The 23,481-nt window shown below is 46.7% G+C and overlaps 1 protein-coding gene and 1 pseudogene across 2 annotated transcripts in view; one reads left to right on the top strand and one right to left on the bottom strand.

Moving 5' to 3' along the window:
• Positions 1-23,481, top strand: part of LOC149466279 (uncharacterized) — a 139,235-nt gene that overhangs the window by 97,558 nt on the left and 18,196 nt on the right. The window lies entirely within an intron of this gene.
• LOC149466280 (uncharacterized) overlaps positions 1-23,481 on the bottom strand; it is a 42,979-nt pseudogene that overhangs the window by 11,802 nt on the left and 7,696 nt on the right. Inside the window, exons 5-7 of the transcript XR_016312162.1 lie at positions 23,240-23,439; positions 15,165-15,267; positions 11,034-11,886 (exon numbers count right to left, since the gene is read on the bottom strand). The product of XR_016312162.1 is annotated as an uncharacterized LOC149466280 (transcript). The remainder of the gene's footprint in view (positions 1-11,033; positions 11,887-15,164; positions 15,268-23,239; positions 23,440-23,481) is intronic.

Genomic DNA, 23,481 nt, shown 5'->3' with positions numbered 1-23,481 from the left:
ATTTTTTTTTTTATTGAAAGCGGTCCTACTGCCTCTCCAGCCACTGCATCACTTTCCGTTCCTCCCCCCGCTTGCCAGTGTTTCCTGGGCTTGCCATTAAAACTGGCGCGCCTGAAAAGCGATCAGACGGTGCGGCCGGCTGAAGATGGAGAGACTATGATCTCTGATCATCTCTATTGTGATAGAGGACCGAAGCAACGTCATGACGTCACTTCCGGTTGGTGACGGATGTAAAGTATTTTTTTCTTTTTTAAAGCAAACATTCCATAATATTTTTTTATTGATCTTTTGTTTTTTTTTAGGTTTTGGGTCTTTTTGACAACCAGATTTCTCCTTAAAGAGGACCTGTCATGCATATTTCTATTACAAGGGATGTTTAAATTTTTTGCAATAGGAATAAAAGGTAAAAAAAAAAAAATAAAATAAAAAGGGATAGTGTAAAAAATAAATAAGAAATTTTTTTTAAAATCACCCCCATCTCTCCATGCTTGCGTGCAGAAGCATAGGTAAATCGAGCACGCATATGTGCAGCACACATGAGGTATCGCCGGGAACATTAGAGCAAGAGCAATAATTCTAGTGCTAGACCTCCTGTTACTCTAAACTGGTAACCTGTAAAAAAATTTTAAAGTGGCGCCTATTAAGATTTTTAAGCACCATAGTCGCTATTCCATGAGTGTGCGCAATTTTAAAGCGTGACATGTTCGGTGTCTATTTACTCGCCGTATCTCGTATAGGCGTATTATATGGGTGTGACCAGAGCCCAGGGCTGCAAAGCAAGAGGGTGAGCTACTTAGCCATGGTGTTGCCCCCATATCCATGGACTGGACAGATGCCAGAGGACCTAAACAGTAAATATAAGCTATGGGATGAATATAAATCAGTCTGTCCCCAAGAGCTTGCACTCTTATTGACAATGCCTTCCCAATTGCTGTACAAACCGTCAGCCCTGTTCCCATTACTGACCTCTTAGCATGTTTCTGATGGCTTTATAAATCAGCTCTGTCCACAGGGGCTTGCAATCTAATAGACAACATGCCCTGAGATGATTGCGTGGGGACAGAACTAATTCACAGAGTGGTCCAAGAGCTTGCAATCTCATTGACAACGAGCTGTTAACTGATTACTGGGCCATCACTGATTTGATAGCATGTTCCCAATCACATATAAATCAGCCCTGTCCCCAAGAGCTTGCAATCCAGTAGACAGCATGCTGCAAGATGGTTGCTGATTGCCATTATTAATCTGACACCATGTCCTTGATCACTGTATAAATCAAATCTGTCCCCAAGAGCTTGCGATCTAATTGACAGTGAGATCATTTCTGGGCCATATCTAACAGTATGTTCCTGATCCATGAAAAGTCAATTCTGTGCCCAAGAGCTTGCAATCTAATTGACAGTGAGCTGTGAGAGGATTACTGGACCATTACTAAAATGGCAGCTTTCCAGCTTGCTGTATAAATCAGACCTGTCCTCAAGAGCTTGCAATCTAATTGACAACATGCTGTGAAATAATTGCTTGGCCATTACTGATCTGACAGCATGTTCCTGATCAATGAAAAGTCAATTCTGTGCCCAAGAGCTTGCTTTTTAATTGACAATGAGCTTTGAGATGATTGCTGGGCCATTACTAAAATGACAGCTTTCCCAATCGCAGTACAGACCGTCAACCCTGTTCGCCTTTGCTGATGTTAACATGTTTCTGGTCACTGTATGAATCAGCCCTGTCCCCAAGAGCTTGTGATCCAATTGACAAGCCCTGAGATGATTGCTGGGGATAGATCTATACCGTGATCAGGACTATGTGGTACTGGCCCAAGAGCTTGCGATCTCATTGACAATGAGCTGAGATGATTGCTGGGCTATAGGTAATATAGCGGCCTTCCCGTTCACAGTATAAATAAGCCCTGTCCTCAAGAGCTTGCTATATAATTGACACACTGTCATTACTGATCTGACAGCATGTTCCTAATCAACAAAAAGTCAATTCTGTGCCCAAGAGCTTGCGATCTAATTGACAGTGAGTTGTGAGATGATTGCTGGACCACTGCTAAAATGGCAGCCTTCCCATTCACTGTATAAATCAGCCCTGTCCTCAAGAGCTTGCAATTTAAATGACAACGTGCTGTGAAATAATTGCTGGGCCATTCTTGGTTTGATAGCATGTTTCCAATCATGTTTGATTCAGCCCTATCCCCAAGAGCTTGCAATCCAATTGACAACTCCCTGTGAGATGATTGCTTGGCCATTGCTAATCTGCCCAGCAGGTTCCAGATCACTGTATAAATCAATTCTGCCCCCAAGAGCTTGCAATCTAATTGACAATAAGCTGTGAGGTGATTGCTGGGCCATTACTAATATGGCAGCTTTCTAGATCCCTGTATAAATCAGCCCTCTCCCCAAGAGCTTGCAATCCAGTTAAAAAGGCTCTGTGAGATGATTGCTTGGCCATTACGGATTTGAAAGCAGGTTCGTAATCAGGGGCGGACTGACAACTCATGGGGCCCTGTCCTTGCCCAAACTCAAAAAAGCCTATGAAAAAGGTACCAGGGGCATCTCATGGGACCCCCTACTGACCCCGGGCCCTCGGGCAGTGCCAGAGTTTCCAAATGCTCAGTCCACCCCTGTACAAATCAGCACTGCCCCTAGGAGCTGGCAATCTAATTAACCATGTTGTATGAGATGATTGCCGGCCATTACTGGTGGCGTGTTCCTAATCACATGTAAATCAACTTTGTACTCAAGAGCTTCCACTTTAATTGACATGCTGTGAGATGATTGCAGGACCATTACAGGTTTGGCAGCATGCTCCTGTTCTCAGTACAAACCAATCAAGCCCTGCTCCCAAGAGCTTGCAATCTAATGGACAGCGTGTGTATACATATCAAGGGGAAAATGGGTTAACTTCATATTCCATATTTATAAATGAGGTCAGGCTGGATACAGGTGGACCCAATTCAGCGCTGAGTAGCTGCCCTTGTACCTTCTTGTAAGTCTTTCTTATACTTTCTGGCCTCTTACAATGCTTGATGTGAGAAGTAATGCTGGACGATCGATTAAAATGGTGATGAATGGGCTGAACCCAGGGTTGAGGGGTCCGAAGGAGATTGTGTGTTGGGTCTGCCTATTGGACTTGGGCTGCTCAATCCCTGGAGGAACCAGTCAGGGTACTAGTTCATCAGAAAAGCAGACAAATGTTGTGGGAGGCCACCTGTGAAGATCCCAGAACATCTAGGTGATGTCCAATGGAGTCGGAGTCCAACTTTCAGTTCTAGGAAAAAAGACTGAAGCCCTGAACATAGGGATAGCTCGGTCAGTGGGGTATGTCTGAAGTTAGGAAAGAGACTACCCTATTTACTGGAAGATGCTGATGGGAGATTTCAGGGACTTTGTAGTCCATAGAAACTATCTTCATGTCCCAACCAGAACCTCAGCAATGGAGAGACTAGAAGATCTATATAGGGGAATTGGGACCTCCTTCCTCCTGCCGGTGATGCCTCTAGTGATGCAAAGATCTATATAGAGGAATCAGGACCTCCTTCCTCCTGCCGGTGATGCCTCTAGTGATATAAAGATCTATATAGAGGAATCGGGACCTCCTTCCTTCTGCCGGTGACCCCTCTACTGATATAAAGATCTATATAGATGTTATGGACCTGCCCGCGGTAGCCTCTAGCGTTCCACAGACCGGAATTCCCCAAGGCGCGGAATCTAAGCCCCGACCTGCTTGTTCACCAGGGCCCCTGATGGTGGGGATAGACTTGGAGCAGGCCGAAACCAGGTCGCGGCCCCTGGGTGCACCCAGCTGTGGTAGAAGCACTGGCCGGAGGTGTAAAGCAGGTGAGAGCCTGATGTAAGGAGGTAGAAAGAGCAGAGTCGGCAGGCCGCGTTGGTAGCGGTGGAGGCAGAACAGTACAAAACAGTAGACAGAAGGATAAACTGGTCACAAGCCGGGTTCGGTAACAGGAGATCAAAAACGTGCAGGGTTAGACAGGAGAATGGTCAGGCAAGCCAGGGATCAGAGCAGCAGACAGTCAGCAAATCAAGGTCAGGCAGGGTCAGCAACAAAGCAATCCAATTCAGGAACACAGGATACAGAAAAGACCATACGGCAATTAGAGCACAGACCTGACCTGTTTAAATAGGGCGCCCTGATTGGTGTCAGGCACCAGTGACCCCTCTAGTGATCTTGATTCTAAGTGTGGGATTTGCATTTGGAATCTATTGCTGTGAACCTACATCATGCGTTCAAAGGCGCTGTCCATGCAAGTGAAACAGACCATTGCAAGGCTTCAAAAACAAAACAAATCCATCATAGAGATAGCAGCAACATTAGGAGTGGCCAAATCAACAGTTTGGTACATTCTGAGGAAAGAGGAACACACTGGTGAGCTCAGCAACACAAAAAGACATGGACGTCCACGGAAGACAACAGTGGTGGATGATCGCAGGATCCTCTCTATGGTAAAGAAATACCCATTCACAACATCCATACAAGTGAAGAACACTCTCCAGGAGGTGGGCGTATCATTGTCAAAGTCTACAATCAAGAGAAGACTTCACGAGAGCAAATACAGAGGGTTCACCACAAGGTGCAAACCATTCATAAGCCTGAAGGATAGAAAAGCCAAAAAAAAACTAAAAAAGCCAGACCAGTTCTGGAAAAGCATTCTTTGGATGGATGAAACTAATATTAATCTGTACCAGAATGACAGGAAGAAAAAAGTGTGGAGAAGGCTTGGAACAGGTCATGGTCCAAAGCACACAACATCCTCTGTAAAACATGGTGGAGGCAGTGTGATGGCATGGGCATGCATGGCTTCCAGTGGCTCTGGGTCATTGGTGTTTATTGATGATGTGACAGAAGACAGAAGCAGCCGAATGAATTCTGCAGTGTTTACAGATATACTGTCAGCCCAGATTCAGCCAAATGCAGCAAAGGTGATTGGACGGTGCTTCACAGTACAGATGGACAATGATCCACAACACACTGCAAAAGCAACCCAGGAGCTTTTGAAGGAAAAGAAGTGGAATATTCTGCAATGGCCGAGTCAATCACCTAATCTTGACCCAATTGAGCATGCATTTCACTTGCTGAAGGCAAAACTAAAGGCAGAAAGACCCACAAACAAAGAACAGCTGAAGACTGCTGCAGTTAGAGCCTGGCAAAGCATCGGAAAGGAGGAAACCAGTCTGTGGTAATGTCCATGGGTTCCAGACTTCAGGCAAAGCATCGGAAAGGAGGAAACCAGTCTGTGGTAATGTCCATGGGTTCCAGACTTCAGGCAAAGCATCAGAGAGGAAACCCAGTCTTTGGTAATGTCCATGGGTTCCAGACTTCAGGCAGTCACTGCCAGTAAAGGATTCTCACCAAAATATTACAAATGAACATTTATGATTATATTAATTTGTCCAGTTACATTTGAGCCCCTGAAAATGGAGGGACTGTGAATAAAAATAGTTGCAGTTCCTAAAATGTGTACTTGATATTTCTGTTGAACCCCTCTGGTGGCATACAGAGCCAAAAGTATGAAAATTGTGCCTGTGTCCAAATATACGTATATGGACTGAACTGTATCGATTTTGAAACTAGCTATGTACCTATGACAACTATATAAACCCAATGGAATAGAGAAAATAGAATGAAAAAGATACTAAAAGGAATAAGCTGGCTCTGATGAAAAGAGTTCTGCCCTAGAAACATGTAAGCTCTGCTCCTTGCGTATGGGTATCATCTTCACAGCACATGTGACTGGGTGTTAGGCCGGCCATACATGGGTCGATTTCTGGACAATTTTTCCTTCGAAAATCGCACCTCAGAACAATTTTCGCTCTGTTAGTGGGGCAATGGCACCGGCCGATTTTCATGGTTACTCCCCATTTCGTTTATCAGGCATGCTGGAATATTAGTGAAAAAAATGACCGATTTTCGAAATCAGATTACAGAACGAATGTTTTCGATCGAAAAATCATTCAGAATTCGACCCGTGTATGGCCTGCATTGGAGTATCGATGTTCCTTTTTATACCGAACGCTTGTGAGTATATTTTCCCAGTTTTTTTCAATATATAGTTTGATAGTATTGCACATGGCTGGTGCACCCTCTTTTTAGGTTTTTTTTTTTCAGTTACCTTAAAGTGATTCAAAAGGCTTTTTTTGGCCAATCAGTGATCACATGCAAAGTAGTAAGCAAGATGTCACTTGTGACATCATTGCTTACTACGTGTGAAATCTGTGAATGATCAGAGGTCACATGGTACAAGGCTATTCACAAAAGCCTTGTACCATGTGACAAGCTGTGACCTATCACAGCTCACACAGTAGTTCTCAATGGCTGCAAGAATGCAGCTAGAGAGAAGGAGAAATGATTGCTTTTACAGCCTTTATGGGTGTAAAAGCAATCAGTGTAAAATAAAAAAATAAAAAAAAAATCCTCACCCCCCCCCACAAGTAGTACAGTGTCACCATGGTACTGCTAGGGTGACAGTATGTAAAAAAAAAAAAAAAAAAAAAAAGGTTTAAAAATTATAATTTTGGTTATAAACTAATTTGGGTTATTTTTTACTAAAAATATAACGGAATAAATTTTGGCCAAGATTTATGATGAAATACTATTTGCAAAATTTTATAAGAAAAACACTTTTCAAAATTTTTGGACTTTTTCATTTACATAGCAAAAAAAATAAAAATCCCAGTGGTGAATAAATACCACCAAAATAAAGCTTTATCTGTCTCAAAAAAATGCTAAAAAATTCATATGGGTACAGTGTTGCATTCAAAGTGTGATAGCACTGAAAGCTGAAAATTGGCCTAGATAGGAAGGAGGGTAAGTGTCTGGAAGTGGTAAAAAAAAAAAAAAAATCTACAGTTGTGGCCAAAATTATTCAACCCCCAATGCTGTAAAGGGGTTTAGGGACTATAGTGTACATTTGGAATTGTATTCAGAATCAAATCCTACAAGGACGTTGTAACTACCCAAATGCAACTAAAATGACATCAATTGTTTATGTAATACAGTAGTAAATGGTTCTTATGTGGTTTCTTCATTGCCACAATTATTCAACCCCTTAAAGACTACCACTCTGAAGAACAGAGGTTCATACAGGTGCTTTCCATCAGGTATTGAAAACACCTGTGGATGTCACCGAGCAGCAATCAAGCATAATAAGCACCAATTAGGCAGCTTTAAAATGACTGTGATACTCAGCTCCTTCTAGACATTTACTGGTGTGGTTACAAACATGGTGAAGGCAAGAGAATGGTCCAGGAAGACAAGAGAAGAGGTGATTTCTCTTCACAGGAAGGGCAATGGCTATAAGAAGATTGCAAAGATGTTAAACATACCAAGAGACACCTTAGGAAGCATCATTCGCAAATTCAAGGCAAAGGGCACTGTTGAAACGCTACCTGGTCGTGGCAGAAAGAAGATGCTGACTTCGACTGCTGTGCGCTACCTGAAGCGTAGAGTGGAGAGAAGTCCCCGTGTGACTGCTGAGGAACTGAGAAAAGATTTGTCAGATGTGGGTACAGAAGTTTCAGCCCAGACAATAAGACGCACACTGCGTAATGAAGGCCTCCGTGCCAGAACTCCCAGGCGTACCCCCTTGCTGTCTCCAAAGAATAAGAAGAGTCGACTGCAGTATGCCAAAAGCCATGTGGACAAACCACAAAAGTTGTGGGATAGTGTTCTGTGGACTGATGAAACAAAATTAGAACTGTTTGGGCCCATGGATCAACGCTATGTTTGGAGGAGGAAGAACAAGGCCTATGATGAAAAGAACACCTTGCCTACTGTGAAGCATGGTGGAGGGTCAATCATGCTTTGGGGCTGTTTTGCTTCTGCAGGTACAGGGAAGCTTCAGCGTGTGCAAGGTACCATGAATTCTCTTCAGTACCAGGAGATATTGGATGGAAACGTGATGCAGTCCGTCACACACCTGAGGCTTGGGAGACGTTGGACCTTTCAACAGGACAATGATCCCAAGCATACCTCCAAGTCCACTAGAGCATGGTTGCAGAGGAAAGGCTGGAACATTTTGGAGTGGCCATCGCAGTCACCAGACTTAAATCCGATTGAGAACCTCTGGTGGGACTTAAAGAAAGCAGTTGCAGTGCGCAAGCCTAAGAATGTGACTGAACTGGAGGCCTTTGCCCATGAAGAATGGGCGAAGATACCCGTAGATCGCTGCAAGACACTTGTGTCAAGCTATGCTTCACGTTTAAAAGCTGTTATAACTGTAAAAGGATGCTGTACTAAGTACTAAGATTGAATGTCACTTGGGGGTTGAATAAAACTGATAATGCTGTGAGCACAGAAAAGACATTTGTGGTTATTTCATTATAACTGTTATGTTATATTTGTCTGACCTACAAGTGCCTCTTTAATGTAAATGTAAGCAAGATGACTGAATGATCAAAAGCAATGTCAAACTGGCCAAAACACTCAATTTCAGTGGGGGTTGAATAATTTTGGCCACAACTGTATACTTATCTACTGTATGCAGTGGTTTTACACAGAAGAGCCCGGATCCTCCTCTTCTCGGGTCCCCTGCAAGCTCTCCTGGCCCCTACCTTCTGTTGGGTGCCCCCACAGCAAGCAGCTTGCTATGGGGGCACCCGCTGCTCTGTGTGCCCATTCACACACAGAGCCGCGGATCGCCCCCCCCCCTTTTCAATGGCTTATAGGCTGTGATTGACAACAGTAGGAGCCAATGGCTCCCACTGCGGTCTCAGCCAATGAAAAGAGGCAGTCCCGGGATAGCCGAGATTCCTGTGCACATCACTGAATCGAGAAGTGGCTTTGGTGAGTATTAGGGGGGCTGGGGGGATTCTGCACACAGGTGTTTTTTTTTACCTTCATGCATAGAATACATGAAGGTAAAATACCTCGAGCTTTTACAACCACTTTAAAAAGGTAGCTCCACACTCCCCCCAAAAAATTAAAAGTCAGCAGCTACAAATACTGCAGCTGCTGACTTTTATTATAAGAACACTTACCTGTCCAGGGATCCAGCAATGTCCTCACCCCGAGCCGATTCTTCAACCGGCTTTGGAGGCAGGTGCCGGCCTCTTAAAGCGAACTTCCACTCAAAAGTGGAAGCTCCGCTTTTCTGCCTCCTCCCCCCACCTCCTCTGTCACATTTGGCACCTTTTGGGAGGGAGGGGGTTTAGATAGGTACCCGCTCCCACTTTCAGGCTCAGTTCATCGTGGTCCCAGAGGACTGCGGCCCACTCACAAAGGACAGCGCGCTTTGCACATGCGCAGTAGGGAACTGGCTGTGAAACCGCAAAGCTTCACTGTCGGGTTCCTTTAGTTAACCGGTTCCACACCACCCTATAGCAGAAATACTGCTACGGGGTGGCGCAGGAGCGCAAAATCACGTATATATACGTGATTCTGCATTTTCGGGTAGGGGGTGTGTGTGCCCTACCCGTGCTGGCATTCGCAGCCTCGGCTGTCAATCATCCGTGATTCCTCTCGGCACCCACTGATTGCCTAGTATTACCAATGGGGGAGAGACCTGTGTATGTAAACAACACAGATCTCTCCCCTGTCAGCTCCTGCACACTGCTTTGTATGGCTCTGCATAGCAGAGCCATACAAAACAATTTGCTTACAGTGAAACACACAGTTCACCGCGGTCCCAGTTTACAGGTCCTAAAGGACTGCGGCCCATTCACAAAGAACAGCACGCTTCGCGCATGCGCAGTAGGAAACCGGCTGTGAAGCCGCAAGTCTTCGCTGCCAGTTTCTTTTAGTTAAGATGGTGGCGCCATCACCCGATGGCCGATTGTAGAATCGGCTCGGGGCGAGGACACCGCTGGATCCCTGGACAGGTAAGTGCCCTACTATTAAAAAGTAAACAGCTACAGTATTTTTAGTTGCCGACTTGGGCGGAACTCCGCTTTGTGCCTTCACAGCCGGTTTCTTACTGCGCATGCACAAAACATGCTGTACTGGTCCCGCAGTCTTCTGAAGAGTCCCAGAAGGCTGGGAGAAGGGGGCTGTATGGCCAAGATGATCTGATCCGTAAGAGCGGGTACCTCTCAAAACCAGGTACCCATCCCCCATCCCAAAAAGTGGCAGTGGAGATGGGATACAAACAAGTTAAACCTCCCCTTTTGGGGAGTTCCACTTTAGGGATCTCCCCTATCTGAAAAGGGCAGCAAAAGCCTGTCCACCTCCAGACTTTTGATGGAGCATCTGATCTGGAGGTCATATTGGAAGACTATCCACTTCTGCGGTTGACTGCGACTAGTGAGCCTATTGCTGATGATTTTTCCTGATTTAGAATGGAGAGGGACATTGAGCCTGGGTTCACCTATATGCGGTGCGGTATATTGCATGTGATTTGCGCAGGAACCACGCCGCATTCCTGTGCACATCACATGCGATTTGTTTGCGGTGCGATCGGAGCCGTACATTTTGCATGGCTCTAATCGCACCAAAAACGCGCAGGACCCTTTTTTGCGTCCGCACTAGAATTGGATCGCATGGGTATTCACGCCGATTCAGCACAGCGGACCGCTTTTGGGGTGTTAACATACTCACCCGTAGCGGTTCGCATGAATGGGTGCGATTGTGATGCAGTGCGGAATTCGCACAGAAAACGCTGCCAATTCCGCATCAGTGTAAACCAGGGCTGAAAGGGAAAACACCATACGGTCTTTGTTCATAGTGACAACTAGACAAAAAAAAAAAGGAGCTCTCTGGAAATGTTGATGTGACGTAAGAGAAGAATCACTGAAAACAGTTTCTTTCATCCAGAACACACAAAGGATTTAATGTTTGTGCTGCAAAGACCTTTCCCGCATAGGGTTCATGACGACACATTGAGGGGTTATTTACTAAAACTGGAGAGTGCAAAACCTGGTGCAGCTTTGTACAGAAACCAATCAGCTTTCAGGTTTCATTACCAAAGCTTCACTGAACAAGCTGAAGCCAGAATCTGATTGGTTACCATGCACAGCTGGACCAGTATTAGTAAACACCCCCCCCCCCCCCCATTATTTCAAATGTGCTCTTTTTACATTTATCGAGTGTGAACTCTCTGATGCAAAAGAAGATTTTTTTTCCGGGTAAAACATTTCTCGCAGTCTGAACAGGAATACGGTTTCTCCCCTGTGTGACTTCTTCTGTGGTTTACAAGAGCTGAACTGGTAGTAAAACATTTTCCGCACTCCGCACATAAATACGGCTTCTGCCCGGTGTGAGTTCTCTTATGTAACTCAAGATGACACCCCTGCGTGAAACATTTCCCACACTCTGAACAGGAGTACGGCTTCTCCCCGGTGTGAATTCTCTTGTGTTTCCCAAGAGCTGAACTCTCAGTAAAACATTTCCCGCACTCGGAACATGAATATGGCTTCACTCCGGTGTGAGTTCTCTGGTGTTGGAGAAGACGGGCGTTCACATTAAACCGTTTACCACATTGGGAACAAGAAAACGGCTTTTCGCCCGTGTGAATCCGTTGGTGGAAGGTAAGGTTCGACTTCTGGCGGAAATATTTCCCGCACTCCGGGCACACATATGGCTTCTCTTCTGTGTGACTTTTTTCTTGATTAATGAAGCACAATTTCCGGAGAAAACATTTCCCGCACACAGAACATGGCTTCACCCGCATGTAAGATCTTTGGTGTACAGTAAGCGTTTCATTCCTGGTAAAAAATTTCCCGCAAACGTAACAAACTCTGTGATCTGTATGATGAGTGATGGGAGGTGAGGGGTCATAAAAACTCCCTCCAGGGTTACAAGGATCAGATGACAAAGCAGTACTGGGAAGGGCTGGGTGCAGATTTGGGGTAATGGGGTTTTCTCCGAGAGAACTGGGTGAGATGGACTTTATGGGAAGTTCCTCCGTGTCATTTCTGATGGGTCGTCCATCTAGTAGAAATAAGAGGAAGGTCAACAGGAACTGTAAAAGAACCCTTAAACAAATCTTGCACTGATAGCTAAAATAAAATGGCTTTAATAACAGTCATGGATACTAAAAAGGAACTTTAGAGAGCATTCACACTTGTCTGACTTGCCATGTGACTTTGGGGTCAAAAGTCGCATGACAAGTTGCATCCCTTGTTTCCCAATGAGTACCATTCAACTTTGTGCGACTTCAAGTCAAAAGTGACTTGCTTGTAGTTCCTGCAGTACTTTAGCATGACTTTTGATGCGACTTTAGTCCAGTAAATGTAAAGTCGGGTCAAAGTTGCACCACAGTTACATAGTTAGTCTGGGTGAAAAAAAGACAAAAATCCATCCAGTTCAACCATTAAAAAAAAAAAAAAAAAAAAAAAAAAAGTTATCCTATACCGACAGTTGATCCAGAGGAAGGCAAAAAAAACCCAGCAAAGCACGAACCAATTTGCTCCTGCAGGGGAAAAAATTCCTTCCTGATCCCCGAGAGGCAATCGGATATTCCCTGGATCAACTTTACCTATAACTGTTATATCCAGTTATATTCTGTGTATCCAAGAAAGAATCCAGGACTTTTATAAAGCAATCCACTGAGCTGGCCAGAACCAACTCTTGAGGGAGTCTATTCCACATTTTCACAGCTCTCATTGTGAAGAAACCTTTCCGTGTTTGGAGATTAAATTTCATCAAAAGTCGCACTCCAAAGTCGCGGCTTTGGAAATGCGCTAATGTGAACAGAGCCAGACTTCTAAAAAAACAATACCGTAGCTGCTGATCAAAAAAGCAGGTAGCTACCAGTTCTTGGAGTCCAGAGTTGTCTTCCCACAGCTGGTTCTTCTCACCACTGGGGGTCCTTGGTACCACCATCTTGGATTTCCCCCAATGCACATGGGCGAGATTGCACAGTGTTATGGAACTGGCCCTGCAGCCTCATGGGACGTGTTAGATGCCCAAGGAGGCTGCGGGTGGGTGGGGGGTGGCATGGGCAGGCCCAAGTGGACATGGTTAAGTCAATGGGAAAGACAAAAAAATGTCAAAACAAAAAACACACAACAAAAAATGTTAGACACAGAAGTGGGGAGGGGAAGTAGTGGCACTTTCACTTTTGGGTGAAGATCAGCTTTAAAATGTTCCAAAGGTTTTCCTCTTATACAGGTGTGCCTCGGTAAATGTAATTTTCGGTTTACGAATGAAAATCCATTGAAAATAATGTCTCAGTTTGCAAATTTTTTTTGCAATATGAACGAATTAGTTGGTTTTCAATGCATTTATGAAGTAATTTTTAATTATGTCCCTGTACAGTATTTATGCCTTTTAAAGTGCACTTTATGAACAGATAAAACTTTTTGTTTTTACTTTTTTCTGACCTCCGGAACGGATTAATTGGTTCTCAATGCATTTACAAATTATTTTTTTTTTATCATGTCCCTGTACAGTATTTATGCCTTTAACAACTTCCCGTCCGGCCCATGTACATAAACGGCCAGATGGGAGCAGTGCAGGAGCGGGTGGTCATTTAAAAAAGTCTTCCCTGCTTGTTCGTGCTCCCTGCGAGCGCTTGGCACCGCGATCTGGTCCCCGCTGTGTCCGGACATGTATGTCCCATTCGCTGTATGGGACATCTGTGTTAGGTCCCAATTCATGTGATCACTGATTGGCCAATCAGTGATCACATGAAGAGTAGTAAGCAAGATGTCATTTCTGACATCATTGCTTACTACGTGTGAAATCTGAATGATCACAGAGGTCACATGTTACAGGGCTATTCTCAAAAGCCTTGTACCATGTGACAAGCTGTGATCAATCACAGCTCACACAGTATTTCTCAATGGCTGCAGGAATGCAGCCAGAGAGAAGGAGAAATGATTGCTTTTACAGCCTTTATGCGTGTAAAAGCAATCAGTGTAAAAAAAAAAAAATCTTCATCACTCCCCCACAAGTAGTACAGTGTCACTATGCTGACACTGTACTGCTAGGGTGACAGTATGTTAAAAAATATATATATATAAAAGAGATAAAATAAGAATGTAAAAAATGTTTTGAAAAATTATAATTTTTGGTTATAAAACTAATTTGGGTTATTTTTTTTTTTACTAAAAAGATAGCTGAATACATTTTGGCCAAGATTTATGAAGAAAGATTATTTATTTGCAAAATTATGAGAAAAACAGTTTTCAAAATGTTTGCACTTTTTTAGTTATATAGCAAAAAAAAAAAAAAATCCCAGTGGTGAATAAATACCACCAAAATAATGTTTTATCTGGCTCAAAAAAATGCTAAAAATTTCATATGGGTACAGTATTGCATAACCGCACAATTGTCATTCAAAGTGTGATAGCGCTGAAAGCTGAAAATTTGCCTGGACAGGAAGGGGGTGAAAGTGCACTTTATAAAGAGTTTTGAACAGATAAGACTTTTTTCTGACCTCTAGAACGGATTAATTGGTTTTCAATGCATTTATGAATTCATTTTTAATCATGTCCCTGTACAGTATTTATGCCTTTAAAAGGGAACTTTATAAAAGAGTTTTGAACAGATAAAATACTTTATTTTACTTTTTTCTGACCTCCGGAACAATATAAGAAGTAATTCGTAAATGCATTGAAAACCAATTAATCATGTCCCTGTACAGTATTTATGCCTTTAAAGTGCAAAGACTTTTCAGTGCATTCCTATGGAAAACACGTTTTGGTTTACGAATTTTTCGCAATACGAAAAGTCCCGCAGAACAAATTAAAATTCATAAACCGAGGTACGCTTGTATATTTAAAAATGGAATCATAACCACATACGTACCGCCATGTCGCTGGTTATACCGGGATGACGCCTGCAGTCCTGGCTAGAACAAAGCCTGAAACAACGTCCACCCACCTTCTAACTCCTATACTAACTAACCTGTAGAAGGAAGAGGCCCTTTCTTCCATATTCTCAGGGCACTTCAGTCCAGTCATGCAATCTGCACAGCAGCTGGCTTCAGGGGAGAGGAGAGAGCGCCGACATTGGATGGAATGTCTGGGCAGTGATGTCACACCTAGGCTTACTATGGGGCATCCGTTGTCGGCTGTCCTTCCTCTTTCCGGAAGCTGGCCACTGGTAGTCGACCACGTGACTCACTTTATTACTGTGACCAAAAAAAAAACCCCCCCACACTCTACAAATCATGCGGTCTCCCCATTAAGGTCTACTGACAGTGGGGGGGGGGAGAAGAAGAGATTGTTGTAGGGACTGAACAAGGAGAATCTGGGAGTCACCTGTGCTGATCTCTGGAGGGATTTCATCATCTTCCCACGGCTCATCCTCCATCACATATGGCTCTTCTTCATCTTCAACTTTAACCACGATAAGGCTTTCTTCCTGAATAAGATACATTAGGTTCTTTGTAACATTATTTGTTGTTCTCAATCTACGATAAAAAAAAAAATAATTTTTGTACTCACTGTAAAATCCTTTTCATGAATTCAGCTAGTGTCCCCTTCAGGAGGACTGGATAATGGCAAACGAGAACATTGTAGGCCGGCACCAGGATACCCCTTCTACAGCATGCCTCAGTTTGTAGCAAGCACTACTAAAAGCATGGACAGAAACATCGAAGAGGGTCCCTCAACTGACTCATGATTTTACAGTGAATACAAACATCAAATTTTCTCCTTGACTATTGAGGGACACAGGAATATTTTCAGGACATCGAAAAGCAGTTCCTGCAGGGTGGATAACAAAACATAAAATCGACCAACGAGAGAACTGGAGCGTGCCTGCAGCCCAAGAGGCACCTGAAGAATCAAGACCTAAATCTGGACCAAATGAGGCCAACCCCCTACCAATGGGGGGGGAACCTGTCAAGGGTGGACATGGAGAATCAGCCTGAGGATCAATACCTAGGAGGTCATCTCCAGAAGGAAGGAATGAGTCTACAAGAAAGGGAGATCCAAACCTGAACTAGCGAAAAGCTAATAAACCAAACCCACTGAAAACAGGTAAAACATAATGAATTCCAGTGAGGGGAAGAGGAGAAGACCCAAAACATGATGTGGTCAATAGAAAAAAAAAAAAGAAAAAAAAAAAAAAAAAAAGGGGTCAATCCCTAGAATGTACAGGTGTTGAGAAGGAACCTAGGATCAAACAGATCTAGATGAGAAAGACCAGACGGTCTACACAAAAAGGCCCAAGGTCCCTGCACCCCAGATCCTCTAGAATCAAAAAAGACAAAGGCCAGGACTCTGCATTCACTATATCCGGTCTCCTCGAACCCCGCATTCACTATATCCGGTCTCTGCAGACCCCGCATTCACTAGATCTGATCTCCCACAGTACACACAACATGGAAATGCAATTATTTTAGTAAATATAAACTGCTAAATCCCTTTTCTCATCAGCATTATATAGCAGTCTTGTGTGACTTCTATCAGTGTCCAGCAGAGCACTGGTTAATCTTGTAGGAGGAGTTTTCATTCTGCTCTCACTGCCCAATGAGATTGCATAACCCCTAACCCTCTGTCTGGATAGTGCCGATTGGCTCTGTGTTGATCACATGCACCCTCCCAAGAAAAAGAAAAAACTCTCTAGCAGTACACACCAAACTGAGCATGTGCAGAGTGTCCCCAGAGGCTGTGTTCTATCAGGAGATGAGTTAGGGACAATGGATGAAGGGGAGGATTAGAGAAGAAAGAATCAAACGCAATGCAGAGGATTAACCCCTTAGGTTCCACAGCGAGTATAACAAGCATGCTTTACTGCATATACAGACTGATTGTACTGTTGTGGGTTTAGTAACACTTTAAGAGGTTGTCTGACCTAACAACTAATCTCATTAGGTGACACTTATCAAAGCACCACCAGGGTTGTAAAGTGGTTTTGAGATCTCCAGAGAACTCAGGGGTTGGATTTGGCAAAGTGATTGAAGGAGTAGGGTGCATGGGCAGCACCCCTACAAGGGAGGGCAGGAGTGAAGGTGAATAAAAAAAAAAAAAAAAAAAAAAGTAAGCTAGGTGAATGAATAGATAGATAGGCATAGGGGATGTCAGGGATCGCGGCGTCCTGTCGGCCGGCGCATGCGCACTGGCCACGGCTCACGCCGGGACACAGGCACTAGGTCCCGGCGAGCCGTGGATGACAGGATGCCGCGCATGCGCAGTGGGACCCGCGGGCGCGCCTCGGGCAGCCAATGACAGCCCGGGGGCGCGTCCCGAGCGGCCAATGACAGTGCAGGGCGCAATATTTAAAGATGCCCTGCACTGTCAGTAATCGCCGCAAGGTCTATCTGAGTTCCTGAGTCCTGTACCTGTGTTTTTGACCCTGATTGACCCTGACTACGCTGCCTACTCCTGTGTTGACCCGGATTGTACCTGACTACTCTGCCTTCTCCCATCCTGACCCTCGGCTTGTTTTGACCTCTCTACGGACTGACTTATCCTGCTGACCCTGCGTGTGACCTGACTACTCTCCGCCTGCCGATTCTGTACCTCGCCTACTCCACGGGACCCCCGCTCGTGATCCATCCTGCTAGGTCCTGCCGTCCTCCTCACATCTGGCTCTCCCGGTACCAATACATCCCCGGAGGTTGCCCCTGCCACTGGTGGGCCTGCTCGGAGGTCGTGACCTGGTCCCGGTCTGTTTCAAGTCCATCCCCACCATCAGGGGCCCTGGTGAAAGCACAGACCGGGACTTAGACTCCACGCTTTGGGTAGGTCTGTCAAGTGGGCAGCCAGGGGCACCACCTGGCGGGTTCTAACAGTACCTTGCGGCCATGACAGAGCCAGGAAGAGGACCGGCCTCCCTAGAGGATATATGCCAGCACCTGGCGACTCTGACCCAGGCCTTCCAGAATTTTCACAGCCGCTGCACCCGGCTTGAGGACCGCATGGAGTCGTTTGCCACCCAGACTCCCCCTGCTCCAAGTTCCGCAACAGCGGAATCACCCGCTGCTCCAGCATCCGGAGCAGTTGCGGCACCCCTAGCTCCCGAACCCCGCGTTCCCCTGCCGGAACGATTCCGTGGAGACCGAAGCCGTTTTCGGGCCTTCCGGAACGCGTGCACTTTATTTTTTGACCTGCAGCCCCGCACGTTTTCCGTCGAGACCGTCAAGGTGGGGTTTATAATCTCTCTCCTTCAGGATGAGCCCCAGGATTGGGCTCACCGCCTGATGGAGAAGCGTGACCCCCATCTCGATTCCGTGACTGAGTTCTTTCAGGCCATGGCCGTCCTATATGACGACCCCCAGCGGGCTGCCTCTGCAGAGGCTACTCTATACTCTCTGCGGCAAGGCCGCCGGGCGGCCGAAGAGTATGCGTCTGATTTCAGGCGTTGGATGGGAGATACCAGATGGAACGATGCGGCATTATGTCACCAGTTCCGCATTGGGCTGTCTGAGTCTCTAAAAGACGAATTAGCACGAGTAGGACTACCGGACTCTCTTGAGAAACTGATAGAGTTGGCCATCCAAATTGACCGCAGACTGAGAGAGCGTCGCCTGGAAAGGAGTGGCCAGGGTCAAAGGGTGGCATGGATCCCACCGAGAGAAGCAGCTCCAACCCCAGGGAGCCATGCTCGGAGCACGGAAGCAGGGGACACCTCAGAACCCATGCAACTGGGACTGGCCCGTTCCACGTTATCGGCCGAGGAACGTCAGAGGAGACGATCGCAGAACCTATGTCTGTACTGTGGGGAAGCTGGTCACCAGGTGCGCTCCTGTCCTGCAAAAATGAGTAAGTCCGCTTCCTGTTTCCCTTTACCTACAGAAAGGGGTGACCTATCTAGTTACCTGGCAATACCTGTGTCGTTACAGCTTCCCAGAGGAACCCTGTCGGTGACCGCAATCATTGATTCGGGAGCATGTAGTTGTTTCATTGATCTTACTTTTGCTCACCGGCAAAAGATCCCCCTCCAGACCAAAGAAAGGGGGTTTAACATCTTCCTGGCAGACGGGTCTAGCATAAAGTCGGGAGTGGTGGATCAGGAGACTCCCCCTATTTTTACCACGATGGCTGACCATCATCAGGAGTTCCTCCGTCTGGATGCCATCGCATCCCCCCTTTTCCCAATCATTCTGGGGCTTCCTTGGCTGCGGGCCCATAACCCCCGGGTTGATTGGGAGAAGGGAACGGTTCAGTTTCGGTCACCATACTGCCGGGATCACTGCCACGTCCCAGGGCCCGTGCCGCCCCGGTTTCTCCTATGCATGGATGGTGATACGGATCTGTCTCAGGTTATCCCTCCGGCCTACCACGATTTCTTAGATGTGTTCAGTAAGCGAGGAGCAGACATTCTTCCCCCACACCGTTCCTACGATTGCCCCATAGACCTCCTACCCGGATCTGAGATTTCATTCGGTCGCATTTTTCCATTATCGGAATTAGAATCAGGGGTTTTGAGGGAGTATATTGATGACAATCTGCGGAAGGGATTTATTCGCCCGTCCACGTCCCCGGCCGGGGCTGGGTTGTTTTTTGTAGAAAAAAAAGACAAATCGTTACGGCCCTGCATTGACTACCGAGACCTGAATAAAATCACAGTAAAAAAATCGCTATCCGTTACCCCTGGTCCCTGAGCTCCTCCAGAGGTTAGGGTCAGCAGCGATTTTTACTAAGTTAGACTTGCGGGGGGCATATAACCTTGTACGTATCAGGGAGGGGGATGAATGGAAGACAGCCTTTCGTACGAGATTCGGTCATTTCGAATATTTGGTGATGCCGTTCGGGCTCTGTAACGCACCGGCCACCTTCCAACACTTTATTAACGATGTCTTTCGTGATTTCCTCGATGTCTTCGTGGTTGTCTACCTAGATGACATCCTGATATTTTCACCCTCACTGGAGGCTCATAGGGAGCATGTGGCAAGGGTCCTAACACGTTTACGCCAACACGGGCTTTACGCCAAGGCAGAAAAATGCTGTTTTGAACAGTGTGAAATAACGTTCTTGGGACTGGTCCTCTCTCCCGCGGGGGTCGCGATGGATCCCCAGAAAGTCACGGCGATCTTAGATTGGCCAACACCCACCGATAAGAGGGGGGTACAGCGTTTCATTGGATTCGCAAACTTTTATAGAAAGTTTGTCAGGAACTTCTCAGGGCTGGTCTCCCCAATCACGCAACTGACTAAACAAGGGACTCGTTTTAAATGGACCCCTGAAGCCCAGACCGCGTTCGACATGCTCAAGAAATTGTTTACTTCTGCTCCCATTCTCTGCCATCCAGATTCTTCTCTTCCATATGTTTTGGAAGTGGACGCCTCCGAAAACGCGGTAGGAGCGATTCTTTCCCAAAGGAGTGGTACCAAGGAGTTACTGCATCCCGTGGCGTTTTTCTCCAGGAAGTTGACTCCGGCGGAGCGCAATTACGATATTGGAGATCGGGAACTCCTGGCCATCAAGTCCGCTCTAGAAGAATGGAGGTATCTTCTGGAAGGAGCCACACACCCAATCCTAATATTCACGGATCACAAAAACCTCGAGTATTTAAGGACGGCGAAACGACTGAGACCACGCCAGGCGAGATGGGCTCTTTTCTTCTCTCGATTTACCTTTCATATAACGTACCGACCTGGGTCTAAAAATACAAAACCAGACGCTCTGTCCCGCATGTTTGAGGACCCCGACGATACAGTGTTACCTGACACAATTTTGCCATCCGGAAGCTTCCTCGTCCTGCAAACGGAACTTCGCTCCAGACTGATTGACGCTTCCGTTGGACTGCCAGTCCCGCCTGGGTCGCCTCTCCAGAACCGCGATGGTCTGCTCTGGAAGGAAAATCGGATCGTGGTGCCAGAAGGAGTTCAAACTTTCGTCCTGGGGCACTGCCACGACCATCCAATGGCAGGGCACTTTGGGGTGGCGAAGACTCTGGAGCTACTACGGCGCTCATTCTGGTGGCCAAACATGGTCAAAGACTGCGAGCGCTACGTCCAGACCTGTCCCACCTGCCAAAGGAACAAGCCCTCCAGAAGCAAGGCCTGGCGATTGTTGCGTCCATTGCCGATACCCAAACGGGCCTGGCAAATGATTGCCATGGATTTTGTGGTCGAACTCCCACCGTCTCAAGGCTACACTGCTATAATGGTGATCGTGGATCGCTTTTCAAAGATGGCTCATTTCGTGCCCTTGGAGAGAACCCCGTCGGCACCGGAGACTGCACGGATATTCATCAAGGAAGTAGTAAGACTACATGGGATACCCGAAGACATAGTATCGGATCGGGGAGTCCAGTTCACATCTAGATTCTGGAAAGCCTTATGTGAAGCATTAGGAATCAAACTGTCACTGTCATCTGCTTACCATCCACAGACCAACGGGCAAACAGAAAGGACCAATCAAACATTGGAACAGTACCTCAGATGCTATACCTCCTATCTCCAGGACGACTGGCTAACACTGTTGCCTTCTGCAGAGTTCGCCTATAATAACTCGAGCCATTCAGCGACGGGACAATCACCGTTTTTTACCAATTTCGGATATCATCCTACGTTTCTCCCCGACCTAACGCCCAAAAGTCCGGTACCCGCATCTCAAGATGTCTTGCATTTCTTTTCTGTCAATAACAAAACGATTCAGGAGGCCATCACTAAGGCCCAAGAAGATAGTAAAAAGGCGTTCGACAGGAAGAGAAGAGGAGAGCTGTTGCTCCAGCCGGGGGATCAGGTTTGGTTGGCTACGACCAACTTGAAAATGCTGTGTCCTTCCAGGAAGTTAGGACCGAAGTACCTGGGACCATTTCCAATTAAACGGGTGATCAATGAAGTGGCCTATGAACTTGAGCTCCCGGAGTCTTTCAAAATACACCCGGTGTTCCATGTCTCTCTCCTGAAACCATCCAGACCAGATTCCTTCCCGGATCGCCAATCCAGACCTCCTGAGGCAGTCGCCATAGGTGACCAGGAGGAATATGAGGTAGAAACTATTCTCAGTTGCCGAAAGAGGGGGGGCCAGACGCAGTTCCTGATAAAGTGGAAGGGTTATGGCCCTGAGGAGAATTCTTGGGTGCCCATCCAGGATGTTCACGCCCCCAGACTCATCCGGGAATTTTTTCGTGGCCACCCGCGGTGGAGAGATCAGTGGGGCTCCCGGAGGGTGCCCATAGGGGGGGGGGCAATGTCAGGGATCGCGGCGTCCTGTCGGCCGGCGCATGCGCACTGGCCACGGCTCACGCCGGGACACAGGCACTAGGTCCCGGCGAGCCGTGGATGACAGGATGCCGCGCATGCGCAGTGGGACCCGCGGGCGCGCCTCGGGCGGCCAATGACAGCCCGGGGGCACGTCCCGAGCGGCCAATGACAGTGCAGGGCGCAATATTTAAAGATGCCCTGCACTGTCAGTAATCGCCGCAAGGTCTATCTGAGTTCCTGAGTCCTGTACCTGTGTTTTTGACCCTGATTGACCCTGACTACGCTGCCTACTCCTGTGTTGACCCGGATTGTACCTGACTACTCTGCCTTCTCCCATCCTGACCCTCGGCTTGTTTTGACCTCTCTACGGACTGACTTATCCTGCTGACCCTGCGTGTGACCTGACTACTCTCCGCCTGCCGATTCTGTACCTCGCCTACTCCACGGGACCCCCGCTCGTGATCCATCCTGCTAGGTCCTGCCGTCCTCCTCACATCTGGCTCTCCCGGTACCAATACATCCCCGGAGGTTGCCCCTGCCACTGGTGGGCCTGCTCGGAGGTCGTGACCTGGTCCCGGTCTGTTTCAAGTCCATCCCCACCATCAGGGGCCCTGGTGAAAGCACAGACCGGGGCTTAGACTCCACGCTTTGGGTAGGTCTGTCAAGTGGGCAGCCAGGGGCACCACCTGGCGGGTTCTAACAGGGGAACTGATCAGCCACAACACTACAAACTGCAGCCACAACATGTAAGCTCATCAATAGAAGGTACTGATTGCCAGGAATACCCAACTGGTGTAGCAAAGTTCTTCTACAAGTGGTCCAGCACTATATCTGCATAAGGACCATATTGAACACCATACAAATATTGGAGGCATGTTGGGAGTCCCTATTCCATAGCACCTAGCTACTTATATTACACAAGAGTGAAGGTGAGACCTTGGCCTCATACTGGTGAGATAGAATCACCAGATAGGACAGAAAATAAAAGGAATAAAGGATCCTTGATCTACAAACCTAGGAAAGCTTCTGATTCCCCCAGATCCAGTGAAGCTTCAATTGCCACAGAGCAGGGTATAGAAATCTTAACAGTATCACTAAGAACATTTGTCTGGTTAGGACAGAACAATGTAAGGCATCTGAAGAAACCTCCTTAAGAGGCTACCAAGGAAGGGAGGCCCATCCCAAGGTGGTCAGGTCCTACAAAGTCAAGACATTCCAAACAGAATGAGCTACCTGATCCTCCTGAGGGATCTCCTGATGTTCCTGTGTGGAGTCCCGGGAATACAGAGGACGGGGATCTCTCTCTGGTGGGTTCCCAATACTGGATCCATCTACTTGATCCTCCCGAGGGATCTCCTGATGTTCCTGTGTGGAGTCCCGGGAATAGAGAGGACGGGGACATCTCTCTGGTGGGTTCCCATTACTGGATCCATCTGTAGGAAACACACACACTGACTGAATACATTGTTTCTATG

Source organism: Staurois parvus, unplaced genomic scaffold, assembly GCF_062004578.1.
Source record: "Staurois parvus isolate SC_StPar_1 unplaced genomic scaffold, SC_StPar_1.0 ptg000132l, whole genome shotgun sequence".
NCBI classification, from domain to species: Eukaryota; Metazoa; Chordata; class Amphibia; order Anura; family Ranidae; genus Staurois; species Staurois parvus.
The sequence above is the reverse complement of the archived record's forward strand: the minus strand, read 5'-3'. Positions and strand labels throughout refer to the sequence as shown.